At 43.2% G+C, this 13,460-nt stretch overlaps 2 long non-coding RNA genes across 5 annotated transcripts in view; one reads left to right on the top strand and one right to left on the bottom strand.

Annotated features, from left to right (window-relative positions):
• LOC308478784 overlaps positions 1–7,401 on the bottom strand; it is a 133,316-nt gene extending 125,915 nt beyond the window's left edge. The window contains exons 1-2 of the long non-coding RNA XR_013987268.1: positions 7,302–7,401; positions 357–469 (exon numbers count right to left, since the gene is read on the bottom strand). This is a non-coding gene — a long non-coding RNA (uncharacterized lncRNA). The remainder of the gene's footprint in view (positions 1–356; positions 470–7,301) is intronic.
• Positions 7,402–7,737: 336 nt separating this feature from the next.
• Positions 7,738–13,460, top strand: part of LOC308478789 — a 135,566-nt gene continuing 129,843 nt past the window's right edge. For 3 of the 4 annotated variants that reach the window (XR_013987276.1, XR_013987277.1, XR_013987279.1), the window contains exons 1-2: positions 7,738–7,821; positions 8,489–8,542. This is a non-coding gene — a long non-coding RNA (uncharacterized lncRNA). Of the gene's footprint in view, positions 7,822–7,952; positions 8,003–8,488; positions 8,543–13,460 lie in introns of those variants that run through there. The other variant, XR_013987278.1, reaches the window with a different exon arrangement.

The following is a 13,460-nucleotide window of genomic DNA, read 5'->3' as shown; positions in this document are numbered from 1 at the left end:
CGGGAAAAGCCAACATTAAATAATGTCAAAAGTGTCAGATTCAAAACAGATGAAAGGACATTTTGATTTGAGCCTGTTGTGGCAGTCATCGCCATTGGCCATCCTTTCTGTTTCCCTGACTTCACAGAGCAGAGGGTAAGTCGCGTATTGTTATATGTGTTGTACCTTTTTCAAAAAGTGTCTCAATGGGAACATCATGAAGGCTGATCGTGTTTTGCTGTGGATCTGTCTGTGTCAGTTATGGCTGCCAATGAACTCGTGGGATTTCTTCTGTAAACATGCCACGTGTTTTCACCCTGGTGATATTAACCTACCAATCAAAATTGGGGTAAGAAAACCAACCAATACTTCCTCACCTTTACTCTTCTGAAGCCCCCAGGCAGCTGTGTTGTGAGCTTTGCAGAGGGATGAAGAAATCGTTCTCAGAGACTTGTTGAATCTGTGACCACTTTGGACTGGGATATGTGTGCTAGAGAATAGAGAATAGAGAATTATGTGGAGTGGTTTGGGGGTCCGTTAAAAGAGAAGTATCAAATGTAGCATGAAATGACTCATTCCATCGGCTTGTGCAATGGAGCCGGCCCCTCCTGTCCCTGTGTATTCCCCTCTTCAAATCTGCTCCAGAGGAGTGGAGTGGGGGTGTGTGTGTCCCAGAACAGATTATGTGGGTGTGCATAGGGAGGAGAAGGGTAAATGTTGGGTGGATGATGCCTTAACAATCCAGTCTCCATGGACAGTGGCCTCATGAAGATGGTCACTGCACTCATTCAAGTGGCTAAAATGGCATGGGGTTAGAGCTGCACACCTTCTGACTATTCATGTACGCAATGACAGCAGCAAGGATACCACTGGCCCAGAGATGGAAAGAAGACAAGGTTCCAACCAGAGACGAATGGCTAATGAAGATGATGAACTATGCCGAAATGGCGAAATTGACTGGAAAAATCAGAGACCAGGACGAGAAGAATTTTAAACAACTAAAAACTTTGTAAACAACTAAAAACTTTGGCAGGATTTGAGTCATGCTTGTAATGTATGAAAAACCATGGAAAAATGGATTAATTTTTCTTTCTTTTTTTACAAATTAGAGAAAATAAGATAAGCAGTTGGGGGGGGGAGATTGATAATGGTAACCATGGAAGGGCGGTCAAAGGATATGGAGAATCCTAAATGAAGAGGTGAATGGTGTGTTTGAATTTATTTTTTTCCCCTTTTTTCCTTTTTCTTTTTTTTAATAAGTTTTTATTGTTAAAATAGTTCATCATTAATACACATATACAAGCATACAAACATACATTTCATACAATCCTTAAAAGTGTTCAAACATACTTACACTCAATCCCACAAATAATTCCTTTCCCCATCACCATCCACCACCCCTCACCCCACCTTTGTGTTTGACTTCCAATCTACTCAATTACAATTTCTTTCCACTTCTATTACTTTCTTTCACACACCTTTAGCCTAATTTCATACTTCATTTTCTATTACACATTGTTATCCATCTTATTTGATATTTCAGTATTTGAAACGGAACTTGTTTATTCTAATAGGAGTTCTGATTTTTCGATATGATTTTGCAAGTATCTTTTAAATACCTTCCAGTCCCTATCTATCTTTTCTTTTGAAATCCTTCCAATTTCTTCCATTGTTTTGGATATATTGTAATACTCCAATAATTTGGCAAGCCACTCTGTTTTTGTCGGTATTATACCACTTTTCCAGTTTTTCGCAATCAATAGCCTTGCTGCTACTGTTGCGTATAAATATAAGGTCTTATCTTCTTCCTTTAGGCTTCCTGGTACTGTTCCCAATAGAAAACCTTCTGGTGTTTTCCTAAATGAGTATCTAAACATTTTTTTTCATTTCATTATATATTATTTCCCAAAATTGTTTGATGTTTAAACAATTCCACCATATATGTATCATAGTACCTTTTCCCATGTTGCATCGCCAGCAGACATCGCTACAACTTTTATTCATTTTTGCTATTCTTTCAGGTGTTAAATACCATCTATGTTGCATTTTAAGGTAATTTTCTTTCAGTATATAACACATAGTGAATTTCATATCTTCTTTCCACAATTTTTCCCATTGTTCAAACATAATATTTTTCCCAATATCTTGCGCCCATTTAATCATTGATGCTTTAACCAATTCATCCTTTGTTTCCCACTCTAAAATCAGATTATACAATTTAGATATTTTTTTTATTTTTCTTGTATTAAGTATTTATAAAATTTTGATATTTCTTTTTCAAATCCTAACTTTTTGTCTTTCACTAATCTATACTTAATTTGAATATATTGGAACCAATCACTAATATGAGCTTTAATTTCTGTGTAATCCTTTAATTCCAATTCTCCATTTTCTTCCTTTAATACAGTTTTATAGGTAGCCCAATTTTCTTTCATATTTAATTTTTTCACTGCGACAATTTCTGCTGGCGATTCCCACCAGGGAGTTTCGGTTCTAGGAGTCTTTTATATTTCTCCCATATTTTATATATAGATTTTCTGATTATATGCCCTAGGAAGCCTTTATGTACTCTCACTTTTTCATCTATTAGATAGGCATGCCATCCAAATCTCGTCTCTACTCTCTCTAAATCCAATACAACCGAGTCATCTAATTTGATCCATTCCTTTAGCCAGGTCAGACCCACCGCATCGTGATATAACTCCATATCTGGGAGACCAAATCCTCCTCTCTCCTTCTTATCTATCATTATTTTGTGTTTTATTCTTGGCTTTTTCCCTGACCATACAAATTTAGCCAAATCGGTGTGTTTGAATTTAAATTTGTTATGTAAAACACACACACACATTAAAGAGCTGCACACCTTCCCCCAAAACCCTTCAAAAACCCTTATTCTTAACTATTCTGGTTCCTGGCACTCAAAGCCCATTCCTGCAAACTGTTCATGCCCTTCATCATATGCAAGGCTGGGAGAGAGAAATGGTGGCTGCAACAGAATCCCCAGTTTGGCATTGGTTGGATCTCTATGCAAGTGATAACCATAAGAACGAGACCATATCTGGGGAGCAGGACAAGGACAAGTAGAGAGGTGGACACTGGGCTGCTTCAGCATCCAGTGAATATCCAGAGTGACTCCCAAGATAGTGAGAAGAGGCCAAGAGAAGAAAAACCAACAACAAAAGTAAGTGTGCATAGATTTGCAGATGAGTAAAGCTATTGAAAACGTGGTGCTCTATTTCGGCTGGCTCATGCCTACAAGCAGTAGAAGACTCATGGCAAAGCTGGGAGCAGTGTCTGCATAGAACACCCTCCACAGCTATTTCAGAGAAAACACAATAATTAATGTATAATGTCAATGTTACAAGTTTCTTGGGGGGAAATGATGGAAAGCAAAATTAATCTGCTTTCCGGAGGGGGGGGGGGAATAAACCGAAAGGAGGCAAGTTAGCTCTGTTAGTTTATATTTTCTTCTTTTTTTATCAAACTGCACAAAGTTTGAGGGATTTCTCTCTCTCAAAATTAAGTTTGCCATTCTGGGCATCTTCCTATCTGTGGCACATGCTGTTCCTTCTACGGAGAAGCTGGCTCTTTGACTAAAAGAAGGAAGAAGGAAGCCAGGCGGGCAAGCCAAGCCTCCAGGCTTTCCACAATACTGTTAATGTCTTGCTTTCCGCCCAAAAGTGCACCGTAGAGGAAATAAATGTGTAATTATATTTCCAAGACAATCCACTTGTAGGTGAATTTATTGGGTGCAATATAAATCAAAGTGAGCGTCTTTAACAAGCATTTTCGTTACCGACTTGTGGCTAAAAGAGATAAACAAATATGCTAATGGCCCTTCTGAGGTGCATTTTGATCAAATGTTTCTGGAGGCAAAGCATGCGCTCCTCGGATATTGAGCGATGGGTCCCGTCCTCCCATGAGATGTGTGGCTGCTGCATTGAAAGGGGTTCAGGAGAAGGTCACGAGACATTCCTGGTGGAGGAAAATGAGGGGGGTTTGCCATCTTTTGCTATCCCCTGCAGCAAAGCTACTCTGGAAGGTTGTGGGACCATCCAGAAGGGAGGGGCTATAGGGAAAAGGAGGAACTGATTAAAATCACCCCTCCTTCCCTATGACAGGGGCCTCTGCAGGATTTCAGTTCCTTCTCTGAATGAAAGGAACACTGGATCCATCCCATTATCTGTAATAATAATAATAATAATAATAATAATAATAATATTTTATTTATACCCTGCCCTCCCCAGCCAAGGCCGGGCTCAGAGCGGCTTACAAGCAATAATAAAAACAAGATGAATGATTACAACTTAAAAACAGAAATAAAATACAACATTAAAATAATGGAACATTAAAATATTAAAATGTAGCCTCATCACAGGAGGAGAAGGAAAAGAAAAAAGAAAGGGAGGGAGGGAGGGAATCAAATTGGCTCCAAGCCAAAGGCCAGGCGGAACAACTCTGTCTTACAGGCCCTGTGGAAAGAAATCAGATCCTGCAGGGTCCTGGTCTCATGAGGCAGAGCGTTCCACCAGGCCAGAGCCAGAGTTGAAAAGGCCCTGGCTCTGGTTGAAGCCAATCTAACTTCCTTATCTGTAGGAAGGTATTGTTAGCTATTTGTGAGGAACCTTGTCAGGGACACGTCCAGCAGAGAGGAATCTCCAGAGGAAGAGGAATTGGCTGCACCTGAGTCTCCATCTCCAGAGGAAGAGAAATTGGCTGCTGTCAGGTGTGCGTGCAGGAACCAGGCCCTGTGACCAATAGGACTTTGCAGGACTGGGGCCTTCCTAAGTTTGTTCTGGAGAGGCAAGGCGCAGCCTCACAGGTGAGGCCAATTGGTAACTCACAGCACCTGGTGGCAAGAGCTGGGAAGGGATATAAGGTCAGCATTTCCCTTCGGTTCTTTGCCACAGCAACTTGTTTCCTGCCTTGCTGCGTTTGGCTTCTTGCTTCCTGATCCTTGAACCTCGGCTTCGTGACGAACGCAGGAACGCAGTGGATGTAGCCTACCTTGATTTCAGCAAGGCATTTGACAAGGTGCCTCATGATATTCTTGTAAAGAAGCTGGTAAAATGTGGTCTTGACTATGCTACCACTCAGTGGATTTGTAACTGGCTGACTGACCGAACCCAAAGGGTGCTCATCAATGGTTCCTCTTCATCCTGGAGAAGAGTGACTAGTGGGGTGCCACAGGGTTCTGTCTTGGGCCCGGTCTTATTCAACATCTTTATCAACGACTTGGATGATGGACTCAAGGGCATCCTGATCAAATTTGCAGATGACACCAAATTGGGAGGGGTGGCTAACACCCCAGAGGACAGGATCACACTTCAAAACGACCTTGACAGATTAGAGAACTGGGCCAAAACAAACAAGATGAATTTTAACAGGGAGAAATGTAAAGTATTGCACTTGGGCAAAAAAAATGAGAGGCACAAATACAAGATGGGGGACACCTGGCTTGAGAGCAGTACATGTGAAAAGGATCTAGGAGTCTTGGTTGACCACAAACTTGACATGAGCCAACAGTGTGACGCAGCAGCTAAAAAAGCCAATGCAATTCTGGGCTGCATCAATAGGAGTATAGCATCTAGATCAAGGGAAGTAATAGTGCCACTGTATTCTGCTCTGGTCAGACCTCACCTGGAGTACTGTGTCCAGTTCTGGGCACCACAGTTCAAGAAAGACATTGACAAAGTGGAACGTGTCCAGAGGAGGGCAACCAAAATGGTCAAAGGCCTGGAAACGATGCCTTATGAGGAACGGCTAAGAGAGCTGCGCATGTTTAGCCTGGAGAAGAGGAGGTTAAGGGGTGATATGATAGCCATGTTCAAATATATAAAAGGATGTCACATAGAGGAGGGAGAAAGGTTGTTTTCTGCTGCTCCAGAGAAGCGGACACGGAGCAATGGATCCAAACTACAAGAAAGAAGATTCCACCTAAACATTAGGAAGAACTTTCTGACAGTAAGAGCTGTTCGACAGTGGAATTTGCTGCCAAGGAGTGTGGTGGAGTCTCCTTCTTTGGAGGTCTTTAAGCAAAGGCTTGACAACCATATGTCAGGAGTGCTCTGATGGTGTTTCCTGCTTGGCAGGGGGTTGGACTCGATGGCCCTTGTGGTCTCTTCCAACTCTATGATTCTATGATTCTATGATTCTATGACTCCTTGCTTCTTGATCCTCAGACCCTTGACTTCCTGACTCCTGGCTTCTGGACCGCCATTCCTGCTCCCACCCCGCCATCTTGCCCCCGGTCCTGACGCCCCCTGTCGGGACTTTGATCGCCCGTGAACCGGACCGTGATATCTGCACCTGAGTCTCCAAGAAGTAGGAGGTGATCACACAAGGCCCCCGGACGTTTGACGGTCTATTGACCCTGTGCCACCACTGTAATTGCGTTCTTCGCTGCCACCAACCCGTTTCTCACGGGTACACACGGAGTCCAGTCAGTTGGTAACATTAACAAATAATCAAGTTTTTTATAGGTATGAACAAGCTTATGGTTTCAGTTAATTTTTCTTGGCAGTTTCTTAATCTTAGTTCCTTAACTGTCTTATTTGTTCCTAACAACTTCAAACTGCTTATCCCAACTATCTATCTATCTGACTCCATCTAACCATTCCTCTCACTCTCTCATCACACAACTCGACCAACCCACAGACTATTCCTCCCTCCTCCTCCTTCAACTCCCAACTCTCAACTGACTCTCACACAACTCCCCCTCTAACCCTAACTCCTCCTATCAGTTTCCACTGGCCAATCACATCACTCTCATTTTAACCCTTTCCTTATGACCCACCTAGGAGGCAAACGCCACACAGAGCAAGTGATTAGAGCAGAGGTGGGGGAAGATGTGGCGTATATCTGGCCTTGGGAAGGGTCAGAAGCCAGTCGAGTCAACTGACTGGCGGCAAAGGATGAGTTGTGGAAGCTTGCTGTAAGTCTGTTATTGAGAAATAAACCTCAGCTACTTAAACTGCCAGCGTTCCGTGTCTTGTTTGGAAGAAGCGCTAAACCTGACAAACATATATGCCTTACAGAAATAGTTTTCTGTTTACTTGTCAGGCTGGCAACAGGTGTTATTTACAAACTCCTCCAGACAGCATCTGCAGGAAGTCCCCACACCTCTCACATTAACAGTCAAGGCAGAATGCACAGAATATAGCCAGCCAACCACAGGAGCCAACTCTTGGGGGCTGAGAGGACTTCAGCCCCCCAATAAAATATCTGAGGGGGCTGGGCTCCCCAAAGTTGGTGGGCATTGCTATTTAAATGGTGTGTGTGTGCACTGTGTCATGTGATCAATTATGTAGGGTGGGTCTTACCTGGCCCTACAGAGGGGATGTGGATGGCGCTGAGCTTCTTGGGATTGCCAATCGGAAGGTCGGCGGTTCGAATCCATGGGATGGGGTGAGCTCCTGTTGCTCTGTCCCAACTCCTGCCAACCTAGCAGTTCGAAAGCACGTCAAAGTGCAAGTAGATAATTAGGCACCATTGTGGCGGGAAGGTAAACAGCATTTCCGTGCGCTCTGGTTTCCGTTACAGTGTTCTGTTGTGCCAGAAGCAGTTTAGTCATGGCCACATGACCCAGAAAGCTGTCTGTGGACAAACGCCGGCTCCCTTGGCCTGAAAGATGAGCACCACAACCCCATAGTCACCTTTGACTGGACTTAACCATCCAGGGGTCCTTTACCTTTTTTTTTTTTTAACCTGGGCCTCCCCAATATTTTATTCCTGTTGGCATCCCTGCAACCAGCTCCTAAGTGCCAATTGCCTACTGCCAACTGCCAACTGCCAACTGCCACCTCTTTTCCTTAATGCCATCTATTCTACAGATACTAACAGGTATATGTAGTACTGTTGCTTACGTTTGCCCTCCCAGCATTCTACCTGGTTTCTTAGAGTATTTTTTATTCAGAAAATTTCTCAAAGTTCCTTTCTGCTCCCTCGAGATGTTTGTGCATATTGTATATGTAAGACAACCTACACTTGGGCTCCAATTCATCATTCGTGGCATTCATGTGATGTAGGTATAATTGGTTGAATTAAGGCTAATGATCATCTACCACTGCTGAATAGGTACCCCAGATGGTATATGCCATATGGCATGCCCACAGTGAGAGGTGCCTTCAGAAAAACACCAGAGCAGGGACAGAGTGGGTTGCCGGGGTGGGGGTGGGGGTGGTGGGAGGCGGCCAAACAAGCCAGAAAACAATTGTGGATTAAACTGGAAAATCCTTGATTCAGAGCAATTGTTGATTATCATAAAACTGGGACGCATGTTGGAAAATAAAAGAGAAGCAACATTTGCTTTGTTTGTTGCATTGCCATTAGTTTCCTATTTCTCAGCTTTCCCTGAAGAGGTTGACAGGGCATTTGGAGCCCCATTCAGCAAGCAAAGCACTTTGCACAACATTAATTAGGATAATTTGACAGTATCCTAGGACCAAAATCTCCTGTGACAGGGTAGCAAAAAAAATGACAAAAAATATTTATATTTTAATCTACCCAGGTATAACAGAGGATCACATCAGCCTTTGCAGAATTGGAAGGATTTGAAGGGACTGTAAGTTAGCTGAAAAGTTTAGGTCTTCCATGTTGCAACCGTCTAGAGTTTGCTGTTGATGAGAGTTTTACAACAGTGTTGGGAGGTAGGCAGGGTTGGAAAAGAATGGGCTAAGTATTCAGGGATAGGAGACAAATGAGTGCTGAATGCCCCCCTCCAATGTATTTAAGGCACCAGAGGATCCTGGGTTCAAACCTACAGACCTTACACCTATAGTAGTGTAGCAGAACTAAGCTGAAATTAGTTGCCATTTTTTTGAGAATCTATTTCCCAGCACTGCAAAGTAAGAGAGGGAGGGAGGGAGAGGGGGCAGGGTCGATTAGGGCTAAAATTCAAGAAGGAAAAGGATGCAGATACAGCAGCCAGGAGAAACACTGTTATTAAACAGGGTTAAAAAGAAATAAAGAAAAGATGACTATTTATGCAATTTAAGTGCTACAGGGAAGCATTTCTGTCTCGTTAAATAGAGATTTTTGATTTGAAAAACAAATTGAGAAATAGCGTACTAGTTTCCTTGGACAAGATGTTTATATATTTGTTAAATTTATAACCTGCCCTTCCCCATATTTAAAACGTTTATAAATATTAAGAAGATCTAACAACAGTTACATACTCTCAGAGTTGATAGTTTCAAGGCTCCCAGGAGCAATCTTTTTCAGCCATTGAAAGCATTGGTGAAAAGAGATGTTTTTAACTTCCTCCTGGCAAGGCATTCCGCAAATGAGGAACCACAACTGAGAAGGCCCTGTCACAGCTCAGCACCAACCAAAGTACACAGTGGTGGCAATGTAAACTACTATATCAGGTCAAATTCATACTGTGCATGTTTTATTTGAGCCAAAATTTAGTAAAGCTGCACAGCATTAACTATATATTAGCTGTTTCGTCCCCAGATTTCAATGCATGTGAATGCCTTATTAGTTTTCTCTCACTTTTCTTTGTGGGAATACACAAATTATTCAACGTTGCTTGAATTGCACCTGCCTGATAATTTATGAGCGCTTGGTTCAGAAACATCAATTTCTTCATTTTAGGAATTCTTAGGAAGAATTCTCTTGTCCAGGAGAGTGACTTGATCAATATTAATTGGCTCCGTGAACTGGTTTCTAGAAAGGAAATTCAACGTCCCAGTGGGATTATGGCATTAATTTTCCCTGTGAAAACACACATTGGGTAATATTACTCTAATAAATTCCACACACACACACACTGTCAGATGTAGCGTGGTCCAAAGAAAAGCTCTAGCACTGTCTTTTATGTCACTAATATTGTAGCGGACCAAGTTCCAATGAGCGGAGGTCAATACAGCATCTGTCTGTTTTTTATCTTTCATACCTACTCATGCATACTGTGGAGCTATTTCAGGAATCTCTGGGGTATCGCATAAGCTGGGATTTAATGGCTTGGAACCTACCGTTTCAAGAGATATTTTGACAAGCTGCTAGCCTGTAGCACCTTATTCATCTCCCTCCCCCTCCGTCCTTCACAGAGGGGAACTAAATTGGCAGCAGATTTTACATGCCAACTTAACATCTCTCCTTTGTAGAGATCCTCCAATTGAAAACTGGTGATGTGCATAATTGAGCAACTGTAGACTTTGCAAGAGCCATTCTCCCCTTTACTGTATTACAGACACCTGCAGCGCTTCCTAATATGAGCTTACAGAACTACAAACACACATGGAGAGACAGTGGAGAGGCAAGAAGGGACTTTGCTACTCCTATAGGTAGCTAGATCTTCACTGTAGTGGTTAGAGCAGCCTTTCTCAACCTGTGGGTCCCCAGATGTTGTTGAACTACAACTCCCATCACCCCTAGCTAGCAAGGCCAGAGCTCAGGGATGATGGGAGTTGTAGTCCAACAACATCTGGGGACCCACAGGTTGAGAACCACTGGGTTAGAATTTTGGACTAGATCCTGGGAGACCAGGGTTCAAATCCCCACTCAGCCATGAAGCTCACCTGAGGCCAGTCACAGTCTCTCAGGATTGTTGTGGGGTTAAGTTATGGGGGGGGGGGACTATTTATGCCACCTTGAGCTCCTTAGAGAAAGAGGTGAGATATAAATGCAGCAAAGAAATAAAAGGAAAAAATCAAACTCCTATTTCCAACTAGAACCAACATTGCCGAGATAAAGCAGGAACTCCAGATTTCCTAAGAAAATCGAACTTGGTATATCCAGATTTAATGGGAACAATTCAGCTCCATGCAAGGGTTGGAAGCACATATTTTCACAAGAATTCCTGCTGTATATAGTTCATTTGTCTCCTTGTTTACACCCAGAACAAAGTGGAGTTTGAAGATGGTGCATAGGAGGTGTTTTTGCTCTCGGAAAAATAGTTTATTTAACGTAAGAATAGTGGTTGCATACTGTACACAAACTATGTGAGATTTCAAAACATATTCTCGTGTTCTACTTCCTTGCCCCACCCTTCATCCCTGAGAGCCTTCACAAGGGAGCTACTTCCAGAAGAACTCTCTAAGGGGTGTCCTGGCCTTTGGGGTTAAGGTTTTAACAATTGGGGAAGGAGTTACTAGGTACTAATGTCATCAGCCCTGGGGCTATTTGGGGATGCTAACTTACTGGATATTTTCCCCAACCGATTGGTGAGCCTTATGCTTAAATTTTGAGGTATGCTAAATATACTGTTAATTGTTGTTAGTGGCCTGTTGGATTGTGTGTTGTCACTGGTAGATAATTTATTTGCAATCAACGGAGACTTATAACATTTTATAACAACTAATATTAATAAAAGTGCACATTAATACAAGTGAAACACAGAAATATATTAATGCTATTTTCTTTAAACTCGGTTCTTCTTTCTCTGGAGGTTAAAGGAACACCAAAAGGCTATTCATAGAATCATAGAATTACAGAGCTGGAAGGGACCACAAGGGTCAGCTAGTCAAAGCTTATGCAATGTGTAGGGATGATCACTGGGTGTGGAGCACACTCCCCACCCGCAGGCAGCCTCAGCTGCCTGCACACGTGACCTCTCACAGATAAAGCCACAGCTATCTGATCATTTTGCCCTCTGTCTAACCTTTTGCAGTCTCAGTAGTCTGCGGTGTCCTATCTGTAACCTTTGTCTCTGAGACCTTTGTCTCCTTCGTCATACACTGTGCAAGGGGAAAATGATGCGGTGGAAACAGGTGCCAAAATAGCTTTGTACCACCCCACGATCTCGGGACTGGAAGATGTGTATCTGCCTGGGTTTGCTTATTGTGTCAATAAAAGGAGCCTCCACAGAGCTGGCCGGCAGCTTGCTTGCAGCTCACCTGTGCGCAGCTCACCTGCATTATCAACTCCTGCCTCATGTCCTTCACTTCAGCGATGCAGGAATATTTTGCCCAACGTGGGGCTTGAACCCATGACCCTCAAATTAAGAGTCTCATGCTCTACCAACTGAGCTATTGCCAAATGATCATATGCAGTCTTATTAAACAAGTAGCATCAGGATATGATTTAGTAGCACTATGTGAGAGGGTTTACAACAGAGCACTATGACATTGTTAATGCCCGCCCACTACCCCACATTTGTAGAAAGAAAGAGAGGTGGGGAAAGCCTCTCCTCCTCACAGAGGGGAGGTATTGTAAGAAGGAACCATTCCCACGGCAGCAGGGGGGTGTTCGGCCCCCTGTGTCATCTCCCGGCTGCCGTGCCGCCCCCTTGGCTGGCCAGACAATAGGGCTGGTCTGGGGGAGGGGCTTAGCCGCATTCAAACGGCCACGGCAGCCTCCACGCCTCATTCAGCCCTCAGAAGATGACAGATCACCCACCCACCCGCCCTTTAGGCTAGGTTCATGTTTCTGACATTGCTATGGACTTTGGTTGGTCGCCTTGGTTGTCCAGGGGGCCTGATAGGAGTTTTTATCCATTTGGCTAATTGACACCAGCCTCTTGGTTTTTCGTCTACCTCGTAGCAATTCATCACAACTTTTCTGGTATTGGTGGCTAGGCATTGGAATATGTGTTGTGCATTGGTGGGCGGGGTTTGGCCATCACCTACCCCGCCCCTTGTAGGGTATTCTGTTAAAGCAATCCAACAGTTGTGGATCATGTCCGATGCCCTGTTGGTGGCTAGGGCCATGGCACAACCTCCGGTGACATCAGGGGAAGTTTCCAGTTGTATTTGCATCAACAAGCTCCTCCCACTGTTTGTTAACCTTAAAAAGACCCCCAGCTGCACGGGTGGGGTCATGTATAGGTTGTTTTATCCAATGCCTAAGCCAATACCACTCACATGCTGTAACCAATAAAAGTTGTGGCCTTTTTCAGCCCATTAACCTAAATTCTTGCGTACTTGTCTCTTATTTACCATCACACGGGTTAGGTTCCTCAACTCACAAAACTTGTAAACAGAAAAAAAGAGAAGAGTTTTGCTGCTAAGAAGCTTCCACTGCTAGCTTTGTTTTGTCCCATGGTAGTGGAGGAAAGATGGCCATTGCTGCATTTGTTTGCAATTGATAACATGACGGGCACTATATTTTCTGGGTGCCTGTCTGTGTTCACCATCTCCCCCCATCTCTCACACATTGCTCCCAAGTGACTCAACCTCTGAAGCATAAAGGGTGATTCCAGTCTGGGAGCTGTACAGCACCTTGGTGCTGAATATTTTTAAAGGTACTGTACTCTTTTAGTTTAAAGGTGGCCCAGATATGGATATCAAAAGCTGATCCTCCAAGGACATGTAGGTCCTAGCATCTGTGTGAGCATGCCTCACAATCATGCCAGCCATGTATGTAAGTCTGTCTTTAAAAAAATCTAATATAGATGGTTGCGTTTCAGGTTTTCTCTAATAACCAGCAGGTCAGTCATAAAGTCTGCATGTAGTTTTTTCTCTAATAACAATAGATATGCACAAACCCCAAAAATGTATTATTTTTGCCTCACCTAGCTGTCTGGTCACTGAAATTTT

The sequence above is a fragment of the Podarcis pityusensis genome (assembly GCF_964106645.2).
Source record: "Podarcis pityusensis genome assembly, chromosome: 6".
Classification (NCBI taxonomy): domain Eukaryota; kingdom Metazoa; phylum Chordata; class Lepidosauria; order Squamata; family Lacertidae; genus Podarcis; species Podarcis pityusensis.
This window is presented reverse-complemented; position numbering and strand designations above follow the sequence as displayed.